Source organism: Schistocerca serialis, chromosome 6 (genome assembly GCF_023864345.2).
Source record: "Schistocerca serialis cubense isolate TAMUIC-IGC-003099 chromosome 6, iqSchSeri2.2, whole genome shotgun sequence".
In the NCBI taxonomy this organism is placed as follows: domain Eukaryota; kingdom Metazoa; phylum Arthropoda; class Insecta; order Orthoptera; family Acrididae; genus Schistocerca; species Schistocerca serialis.
In genome coordinates this window covers 235,770,763-235,782,747 of record NC_064643.1, presented here as the reverse complement: position 1 = coordinate 235,782,747, position 11,985 = coordinate 235,770,763, and positions in this window count along the sequence as shown.

The following is an 11,985-nucleotide window of genomic DNA, read 5'->3' as shown; positions in this document are numbered from 1 at the left end:
ATATGTGGACGATATTCTAATAGCAGAAGCTTCATGGGAACTACATAATCGCATCCTCAACAGTTTGTTACGTATTTTTGCAGAATCTGGAATTACAGTTAACTTGGAAAAGTCTGAATTCGGTAGGTCAAAGGTGAGGTTTTTGGGACATATTATTTCTTCTGAAGGCATTCAGCCGGATCCTGAAAAGTTAGAAGCAATCAGAGCCATTCCAGTTCCAACCACAAAAAGACAAGTCCGCAGTTTTCTAGGTCTCGTAAATTTTTACCGTCGTTTTCTGAATATGCAAATTCTTGTTACACCAAAACTTTGTTCTCTCACTGGAAAAAATACTATTTGGAACTGTGACGAACAAGCACAGTTGGAAGTCAATTCATTGAAAGAAGCGTTACTTCACGCACCAATCTTAGCTCATCCAGATCTGTCACAAGATTTCTGCCTTAGCACGGATTCTTCTAAAGTCGGTCTTGGTGCCCATTTATTTCAAGAAGCCATAGAAAATGACACTACCATTCAGAAAACCATTGCTTTTGCTAGCCGAGTGCTAACAAAATCTGAAAAAATTATTCCGTTACTGAATTAGAAGCTTTAGCTATCGTTTGGGCATTTAACAAATTCCGTTGCTTTCTTTCTGGTAAGCACGTAAAAGTATACAGTGATCATCGTGCATTACAATTTCTTATGTCTTCAAAATTAAATCATGACAGGTTAAAACGTTGGGCATTGTTTCTGCAAGAATTCCGCTTCACAATAGTCTACATTCCCGGCAAGGAGAACATTGTTGCGGACGCACTGTCACGCGCACCGGCTGGGCTTGAGAAAAGTACCACAGAAGGCAACCTCGAGAAAAATTTCAGTATTCTTTACATTCAGAAAGTCGCCTTTGAAAACTTCATCACCACATCTTTAAAGGACATTGCTCATGAACAAGATAAAGATCCGATTTGGAAAGACATCAAGAGCAAATGGCATGAAAAGACACACACACAGATTCGGCATTATTACCTGGTTAGAAACAACGCTGCACTGTTGATGACAAGCTATGGGTACTTTGCATTCCAGACGATTTTGTTAATAAGCTCATTTGGTATATTCATTTCAGCTACGCACATTTTGGCCCACGAAAATGTTATCATATTCTTCGAACGACTTGTTATTTTAACAATATGGAAAAGCGAATTCGAAGAGTCTTGTCTATTTGTAAACTTTGTCAAAAGGCGAAACCATCTACTGTCTCACATCGTGCTCCGTTGTTTCCTATCATTCCTTCTAAATTAAAAGAATTTGCTGCTGTTGATCTCTTGGGACCGCTTGTCAGAACATCTAATGGATTTTCGTACGTTCTAGTCGCTGTTGAACTTACTTCAAAATCTGTTTCTTTCACTCCGCTACGTAAAGCCACTGGACGATCTGTATCCAACGCCTTTGTTAAAAATTTCTTACGTGAAGTTGGCCACGTTGCTAAAGTCATTTCAGATAACGGACCGCAATTTAGATCTGCTGTTTGGTCACGCACGCTTCGGAATCATAAAATCAAACCTGTTTTTATTTCATTGTACTCACCACATTGCAACCCGTCTGAACGGATTATGAAAGAAATCAATAAGCTTTGCAGACTTTATTGTCACAGAAAGCATCAGCATTGGGACAGATATTTACACTTATTTCAAAACGTGCTGAATGAAATGCCTCAGGACTCCACTGCTTTACCACCTACTCTTGTACTGAAGAATGAAGAACCACCGAACAGAATCAGAGAGCTTGTACTTTTCCCGAATATACGTAAACTTCGACACAAAGACATAATTGATTTGGCTCTTAAAAATATAAAATCTGCAGCAGACAAAAGGAGAAAAGTACACGGTAAAGCAAATGCAAAGAAGTTGTATATTGGTCAGAAAGTTCTCATTAAAGCTCATTCATTGTCACATAAGAAGAAACACTTGAGTCACAAATTCTTTCTAGTTTACAATGGACCTTACAGAATCCGACGTATACCACATGATAATTGCGTTGAAGTTGAAACTCTGCGTACTAGGAAGAGTAAAGGTTTACACCACATTTCACATGTAAAACCGTGTATTGAAAGATAATCTGCTTTTTAACTTAGTCTTTGTCATAAAATTTTTCGCTTCACATTACTAATATGCTTTGTCAGACTTAGAATCTGTTAACATACAACAATGTTTGAAGTTAAATATCCAATCAAGAACCAAGAGAACTTATTTAAACAGAAATGACGAATGCATTGTTATAGTGAACATACGTCACAGTGTTATTGTGTGTGTACATTCTTGCTTGTTTGTTGCACGATTACGTAACGACTATAAGGCTCACATACTTAGAACATTTACCAGTACTGCTAATGAGATTTTAATGCAACATTTTGGTTTATTTGAAAATACATTCTGAATTTAAAGTGCTTTCTGAGAGATACCAGATGACACAGAGGTTAGTTTATGTGACAGCTACACGATTTTTATCACGACGCTACTAATGAGTGACAATTTATAATGTTGCTTTTGCGGTGTATCTGTTTTATATTTGCACAGTTTTCTGAATTCTTCTGGAAAGAAAAACATGTTTTAGTAGTAACTTTTGTGGTATAGCAACAATGAGACAGCCTTTTTCGTGGCACAACAATACGTTACTGTACAGTACTTTCTTCATCACGCCAATAAGCATAATAACTACGATATCTATACGCAAAGCATTTCACTTTTGTTTATCATGAGGTAAGTACATTGACTTCTGCAGAACTTAGCTTTCGGAGGACGATAACTACGACACTTCCACAGAGATTATGTTACAAGATGCACAGTTTAGCGCTACAGTACACGTATTTGAGTGATCAATTTTATACTTAAAACATTTATTTTTAAAGATTTTTGAATTACAAAGAAAGTTTTCCGTGATATATTTCATTCCATTGGTGTAATCTGCAACACCTGAGGGTATAATTACATTAATCCTCAGGGGGGTACACATTTACTTTGTGTACCATGTGTCTGGCAAGCACAAGGAACCCTAGCTAATATGGTATTTGCTTATACAACTTTACACATCGGTACCATATTTCTCTAACACACAAATTACACAGCTATCTGATCATTTAACTGAGAGAGACAAACATTTATTTTACTATATCAGTGACAGATGTTTACGTAATTACACAGTTGGATAACTTCACACTTATGAAACTGTATTTTGTCTGTACTTTGTAAACTGTTCATATTTTTTCGGAATCATTGTGATACTATGAGAGCTTTGAATGATGTATTTGGTATGAGATCATGATTTTTAAAGTACATTTGAGGCAGCTGACACTTTTGACATGAGCAGAGAATTTTTTTAGGCTTAGAAATTATTGGAGGAAGTTACGACGATTTTGAGATTTGACTGAAGTGTTATGATGTTATTATTACGACGACGATGTGTATTATGTTGTTGAGGAATGTTTATTATGCTACGTATTTCTCATGATGAAATATTGAAGAAGTGTCGACGAATATGTATATGTATAACGAGGTAAGGAATAATGAGTAGTGTTTAGGGACTCTGATTTATGAAAAGGATGTTGGAAACCAAGAAACGTACTTTAAGAGTTATGAAATGTGTGTGTATATGCGTGAATGTATTACAATGCAGACGAAAATTTTTTTGGACACTGTCATATCAATAGCATTTTGTTTCTACAGATTTGTAACGCAAATTCTTGACCTGTGAAATATTTTTATGTGAGACTGTCACTGTAGCGGAAACTGCTGTCGTAAATATTTCTGTAAGAAAGTTAAGTGACCACCTGCACGTAATGCGTCGCGGGCACCCACCTGGGCGACAGCCGCCCGAAAAAAAAAGCCATTAGCCTTTCAGCGGCACAGGTAGAAAAAAAAAGGGGAGGCCATTTTCCCCGCTATTGACGTTCCTTTGTAGAAAGCATCGCAAATATTACACGCTCATTACTTGAAAACATATGATTACTAGTACTTTGTGCTAATTACTGAAATGCTTATGAATTGATGGGAAATATTCGTACATCTGCACACCTGATTATGACAAGTGTCTTTCTACGAGAGTTGAGAGCTACTGACTTACGAAATGCCACATAGCTATTGAATGATGTTTTTATGCTTTGGTTTGCGTAATTGCTTATTTCATTTGACATCTGTTTTCCAGCTGTGTTGCAGCATTGGTTTCATAAAATAAAATTAAATGCATTTGCTAATGTGAACACTTTCTGTCAACAGATCTATTAAATAATAATTTTGTGATCCACATTCTTCAAAAAAGGAGCACTGGAAAAGGAAAGAACAATAAGAGGGGACTAGTAACAGTAACTGCATACATAATATTCTCTTCAAGTACATGGTAATATTTCTTTTACAATAAGTTGTTGTGGTACACCACTTTAATTACATAGACATTAAGATGTGATTATACATTTCCCTTATCTGCATTGTTGTTTTTACTGTAATATTTTTTTCTGCTTGAGCAATGTCACGTTTAGATATAAGCTGCTGTTTGCCAGGCATAGTGCTACTGAACTTTAATTTGTGTTACTCTGCTAAGCCAGATTTATTTTTTTGTTGCTGCACATTGGCTCATATTAGTTGTAATGTTGCATTGCTTGGTAATTTAGATTTACTGTAGCTTGCTTTGCAATTTTCCAATTTTTTGGTCATTGCTGTTTGTGTTACTTATTTTGTGCTGCTGCATTGCCTCGTCCCTTAGTTTAGGATCTGAGCTCAGTAGATTTAAGTTAGCTTAAGAGGGGGTAGCCTCTAAGAGAATGATGAGTTGCGATGAATTGGAAGAAATGCATTGAGAAAACAGGTTTAGGTAGAATTTTCTTGGAAATAAATGTTGAGGTAAGAAATGTGTGAACATATAAATACAGAAAGCATGCTTAGATAGAATTTTTTTGGTGGAAACAAAGGATGAAATAAGAGGAAAGATATATGAAGTTTTGGGTTGGACTGCAGTACCAAATGTTACACTGAAACCGAACCCTGTCCTTTCCTATTGGTGTTATCCCACTATGTGTTTGTGTACCCTTGTGTATTTGTTTTCTTCCTGTCTCTGTGTAGTTTCATAGAATTTTTTCTTCTTTTAATGTTAAGCTACATTCACTATGATGAGGAATACTGTTATCCTCGAATATATTTGGCATTAATAATATGTTATTTACTTTGTAAAGATGTTAGACATTATTAATTCTGTTCTGTTCAATGCTCATGTGTGAAGTTGATGTTTCAAAAGTTATTGTGATCCTTTATGTATGTACTCATGTCATAATTCCACTGATGTATATGTTTATTTCTATTCTTTTGTAAAGCCTGTGTTACTACAAATGTTATCTATATTGTTATGTTCTTTAATGATGTATTTTGTACCTTTGTAATTGTATTTTCATGTTGTAAATTTATAATTGTACAGACACCAGTTCTTCAAATTAAGTTACATTTCACTGCACACGTTTCTGTTGGTCATAGTATACGGACAATATGTGAGAAGTAGGGACTGTTAGTGTTTGCACGTGTGTTAATAATTCAGCAAGGGACTGGATAACAGCATTGCTGGTTCTAAGGACAATTCCAAACACTTTGTGAGTGCACAAGTGGTGGTTTATGGACTTGCTATATTCTCTGCAAGACTCTTCGATGGTGATTGTGCACCTGCACAGTCGCAACAGATGGCTGCTGGCCATTTCTACAAGGACTACAGTGGGTCTACACCTTTGCTGACTCACCAGTACCATTATTTCTACAAGGCCTGCAGTGGGTCTGCACCTCTGGTGGCCCACCAATACTGTACTCTCTACCAGGACTACAGTGGGTCTGTTCTGTGATGACCTACCTACCAATATTCTTCAAAACGTCGAATGACTCTGCTGTGGGTTTGCTATGTTGTGGCCCATTACCTGTCTGCATGTCAAGAGTCAACACTGTCTTTCCGTTGGAAGGACAACACTACTTCTTCAAGACTGCATGGAAATCCACTACTTCTATGTGCATTTTCTTTTACTGCTCAGACTTTGAGAAAAACTCTGCATTTTTACTGTGATGAACAATGTGGACTGTCTTTATGGACTGTGAGAAATTTTTAGCTTTTGACCAACATTGTATCAATAAGTGTGTGCATTTGATTTCTTTGTTATTGTAATTATGAAAAATTTTTTTCAAATCTGTATTGGCCACTGCCCAATCCAATTTGTAAAAATTTTTGTGGGGAGCATGGGGGCTATGTAAGTAGGCTGTTTAGGTTTTTTTATTGGTAACGCCACCTCTGTATGAAAATCACTGGCTGTGCTGTGTGCAGTCTGTGGCTAGTTTGCATTGTTGTCTGCCATTGTAGTGTGGGGCAGCGGCAGCTGGATGTGAACAGCGCGTAGCGTTGCGCAGTTGGAGGCGAGCCGCCAGCAGTGGTGGATGTGGGGAGAGAGATGGCGGAGTTTTGTAATTTGTGATGAACTGCTATATATATTATGACTTTTGATGATATTAAGGTAAATACATTGTTTGTTCTCTATTAATATCTTTCATTTTGCTAACTATCCCTATCAATAGTTAGTGCCTTCAGTAGTTTGAATCTTTTATTTAGCTGGCAGTAGTGGCGCTCGCTGTATTGCAGTAGCTTGAGCAGCGAAGATTTTTGTGAGGTAAGTGATTTGTGAAACTTACAGCTTAATGTTAGTCAGGGCCATTCTTTTGTAGGGATTTTTGAAAGTCAGATTGCGTTGCGCTAAAAATATTGTGTATCAGATTAAGGACAGTCATTTGTAATTGTTCAAAAGGGGACGTTTCAATTTCGCCAGGGTACTTTCCGGCCATCGTCAGATTGAGTCTCAAGACCGGTAAGTTGCCAAGTGCGGGTATATATACTCTGACACGGCGATACTGAACATACGGGTCACAAAAAACGATCGACACTCACGTGCCATGCGTGGAGAAAACGTTCAAACATTCGATTCGCTTACCGATGTAATACCTTGATGATCTCTCTGCAATTTAATTACATCAAGAGTCGGTTTTCATGCTTTATCCAAATTAAGACCACTTTCTCGGTTCATTTACTGGGTCAATCGAATTTATGTTGCTTCCTCGAAAACAGAATACCAAAAGGAAGAGGTGGATGTTAAAGTCTTCACGTCATTGCAGTTCATCCAATAACTCGTGCGTTCTGCCACAGCTGACTTGTCTGGCTGTAGTAAGTGTGTGTATCTAGGGTATTCCACTCACCTCTCCCGAAAGGTGCTCGTGGTCTGACCTATATATGACTTACCGAAATATCTGCAAGGAAACTGGTACATAACCGTCTTACAGGCAAATAAATTATCCTTTACAGTATCGAGTACTTTGGCCTCGTGTGAAGGATGAATGACACCGATTTCTCGATCATCTGAATTCTATCGACGCTAGCATTAAATTTACAGTGGAAATAGAAAAGATGGACATCTCTCTTATTTGGATGTTTCCGTTTTTCGCAAAGGTGATGGTACATTCAGACATTCTGCATGTCGTAAACCAACACATACTAACCGATATTTACACGGCAGTAACTGCCATCACCCATCACAGTCTATAGGTGTCCTTAGGACACGGGGCATACTGTGTATCCGATAATGATAATTTGCTAGAAGAGCTCACACACCTCAAGAGCATCTTTAAAAAGCGTATGGATATTCCCAGCAACAAATTCGCATTCAGTCTGAAATCTACAACGCAAGTACGTGATCTGGAAGACACAAGTAATACCTTCAGATCAAGAACATTTTTGCCTTACGTCGGTGCTCTTTCCTCGAAGATAAGCCGTACACTCAAGAAACACCGTGGTAAGGTGATTTTTCAGGCTCCGATGAAGTTTGCTGCCTTACTTTGTGCAGTGAGGGATGATTTATTGTGTCGTAAGGCGGGTGTATATCACATACCTTGAGAAATTGTGATGTCATATATAGGTCAGACAACACGTTCCGTTCATGAGAGGTGCGTGGAACACTGTAGTTACACACGCTTACCGCAGCCAGGCAACTCAGCTGCGGCAGAATATTGTGTAGATGCGAGTCATTCGATGAGCTGCAAGGACGTGAAGAATTTAACATCCATTCTATTTTCAAGGAAGCCATAGAAATTCGATTAAGCAATAACTTAGTAAACAGAGAAAACGTTTTTGATTTGGACAAGGCTTGGAATCCGTCTATTGGTGTTCATTTCGGGAACACAACCTACGACCAGCTTAGAGACAGAAGTGATTACACTTTCTGCCAGGACCTGACCATCATTTTGCAGGACAATGCTCAAGAACGTACAGTACAAGCTGTTACTGATTTGTTTGACTGATGGGGCTGCTAAGTGCTATACCACCTACTGCATTCCCTTGACTTAAGCCCTCTCGAGTTCAACTCGATTTCTAAACTGAAGGAAACAGTTCACGGCATCGCTTCAGAACTGCTACAAATTCGTCGGGCAAAAGACCGCGTCGCTCGAACTGTCAACACGACTGGCACTGCTAAGAGTATACTACGACTTCAACATCGCTGGCAATGGGTTACACACAATGCTGGTGACTGCTGAATGTCAGTAAAATTTGAAACACGTACCTATTTTGTACGTGCCGGCCGAAGTGGCCGTGCGGTTAAAGGCGCTGCAGTCTGGAACCGCAAGACCGCTACGGTCGCAGGTTCGAATCCTGCCTCGGGCATGGATGTGAGTGATGTCCTTAGGATAGTTAGGTTTAAGTAGTTCTAAGTTCTAGGGGACTGATGACCACAGATGTTGAGTCCCATAGTGCTCAGAGCCATTTGAACCTATTTTGTACGAGCTGTAAATAAATGGTTGCCACAGTTAAAGTTCCAACCCTTGTACATAAAGCTATATTACCGATACGTCACTAAAATATCTGCGCTTGAAATTTATGCAGCTATATAACAGACTCGTACAGCTCTTTATGACTTTTGTAACATAACTCAGCCGTTCCAGCTCTCGTCGGTCCGCCTTTTGCGTAGACCTATGCTATTCACCTGTCTGTTTATAGCTGTTTTCTGATATCACCCTGTCCCCAGTCTGGTAAGGATGAAAGTGTTGTCAATCATGTTGCTAGACATGATATTTCATATTTGTTTTCAATGTGGGCTATGGTGCCACAGGTATGTGTGTGTGTGTGTGTGTGTGTGTGTGTGTGTGTGTGTGTGTGAGTGAGTGAGAGAGAGAGAGAGAGAGAGAGAGAGAGCTGTTCAAACAGAAAAGAATTCGGGTGTATAAGACACAAAGACGTCAGTTATTCACATTAATGATCTAAGAAAATTGCACAGTGAACTATACTGGAGTGTTCCACTTCTGTTTTCTTCCAGCTTATCCAGTTATATGAACAACTTGAATGAACTTACAAAATCCACCGTTCTCTCTCCAGTCACTTGGTAAAATGAGACAGATATTTCTCACACGGTGGCTGGAAATCCTGAAACAAAATGCTTATGATCATCTAAGGAGTTTAGCTAGAAATTTGTCTTCAAAATTAGGCTGATCTGTTGGTTCTTAATCCTCCGATAAAAGCGTTATATCTGAATCTGAACAAATCAGAGCTCAAACGGGGCAGCTGGAATACCGACACCTGTAGAAAAAATAACGTTTCCTTGCTTGCTGACCTTAGGATCCCAGAATGCGCCTGTATGGCTACAACACTCAACGAGCAGTTGGTATGCTGGCTGACTCAACTGAGCTCTTCACGTCAGGTACACCCTGAAACGTTTAACGTATTGTACTTCTACTTTCACACAGATTATTTGTGAATGTCCTCACTAAACGGGGTACAGTCTCTTTTGAAATTGAATTATATTAATTTCTGCTGATATCATCTTACGAGTAGTGCTAAAGGAGACAAATCCAGTGATGTTTCATTAGTCACCTACACTTCGTTGGTGTATATTATGCTCACAGAAACTTTCAGTTGAAGAAAATGTTTCCATTTATAAAAGGTGATTTTTTCCGCCGTGTACAAACTCTAGGGACTGATTGATGAGAGGAAACGGAACGAAAAAGGACTAATGAACTTACGTCCGGAAATGTATGGCTTCCACGCCACAGGCCATTTACTCAATCATACATTGTTACAGAAACTGCTTTCTAACACGCGCTGTACCATGCACCCAAGTACGTGTTGAAAATGTTTTCAAAAATTGCTCTGAGCACTATGCGACTTAACTTCTGAGGTCATCAGTCGCCTAGAACTTAGAACTAATAAAACCTAACTAACCTAAGGACATCACACACATCCATGCCCGAGGGAGGATTCGAACCTGCGACCGTAGCGGTCGTTCGGTTCCAGACTGTAGCACCCAGAAACGCACGGCTACTCCGGCCGGCAAAATGGTTTCCATGTGCCTCAACGCTTGTGTGTGCGCGCTGTATGATGTTCTGTCCTACACGTTCACATCTGCCAGGCTGAATCCAGTGTCAAAGGCAACTTGAATACGCTGCTCCATTGTCTCCACATGTGGAATGAGCTCTGCATACAAGAAATTTTTGACATGGCCCCGTAACCATAAATCACACGAGTTGAGATCCGGTGAACGAGCAGGGCTTGCTACCGGACTCCCTCGTCCGTTCCATTGACCAAGGAAGACGGTTGAGATGTAACCGGACGTTAAAGGCGAAGTGTGCTAGAGCAACATCATGTAGCAGCCACATAACCCTTCGAATCATCAATGGCACTTCTTCCAGGAGGGGAGGCATAGTCACCCGAAAGAAACGCCGATAGTTCCGGCCTCTTAGGCAACGTGGAAGGAAGACTGGTCCCAAAATACGGCCGCCAGTTATCCCGGTCCACACATTCCGGCTGTCACCATACCACAGCGGTTCTGTATACTACCCTACAGATGACTGTTAAAAAATTGAAGATACCACTCCGCCTAGAGGTGACCTCATCTGTGAATAGGATGGATGACACAAATCCCCGAACCATGGTTGCCCGGTAAAAAAACCAGTGACAATACTGCTCCCGATGTGGAAAGTCTGTCGCTAATAAGCCCTGCACACGCCGTAAGTGCTGAGAGTAGAAACAATTGTCATGGAGAATGTTCCACACGGCCATCTGGCCATCTGGCCCAGCCTGTGCTGGCGGGCGAACTGCGTGGTACTAACAGGCCTTCCACAGCGTTAATCACATTCTCCTCCTAGCCTGGTGTCCGAACATTACGGGTACGACCCTGTCCCAGACAAACACAGTCGCCTCGCGGGGTAGCCGCGCGGTTTGAGGTGCCTTGTCATGGTTCGCTCGGCTCCCCTCGTTGGAGGTTCGAGTCCTCCCTCGGCCATGGGTGCGTGTGTTGTCCTCAGGTAATTTAGTTTAAGTTGCATTAAGTAGTCTGTAAGACTAGGAACCGATGACTCCAGCAGTTTGGTCCAAAAATGTTCAAATGTGTGTGAAATCTTATGGGACTTAACTGCTAAGGTCATCGGTCCCTAAGCTTGCACACTACTTAACCTAAATTATCCTAAGGACAATCACACACTCATGCTCGAGGGAGGACTCGAACCTCCGCCGGAACTAGCCGCACAGTCCATGACGGCAGCGCCCCAAACCGCTCGGCTAATCCCGCGCGGCAGTTTGGACCCATAGAACCTTACCGCAAATTTCTAAATTCACAAAGCCTGTTGCAAATATTGAATGCTGAGGTTGTTATCGGCGGGCATGAGTCTCCTGAAAAAATCTTGGTACCCGCTGCCCGTTTCCATGGCGTGTGACGAGGGCCTCCCGTCGGGTAGACCGTTCGCCTGGTGCAAGTCTTTCGATTTGACGCCACGTCGGCTACTTGCGCGTCGATGGGGATGAAATGATGATGATTAAGACAACACCAAACCCAGTCCCTGAGCGGAGAAAATCTCCGACCCAGCCATGAATCGAACCAGGGCCCTAAGGACTGACATTCTGTCACGCTGACCACGCAGCTGCCGGGGGCGGACGGCATTTCGGTAAGTAAACACCATGTCG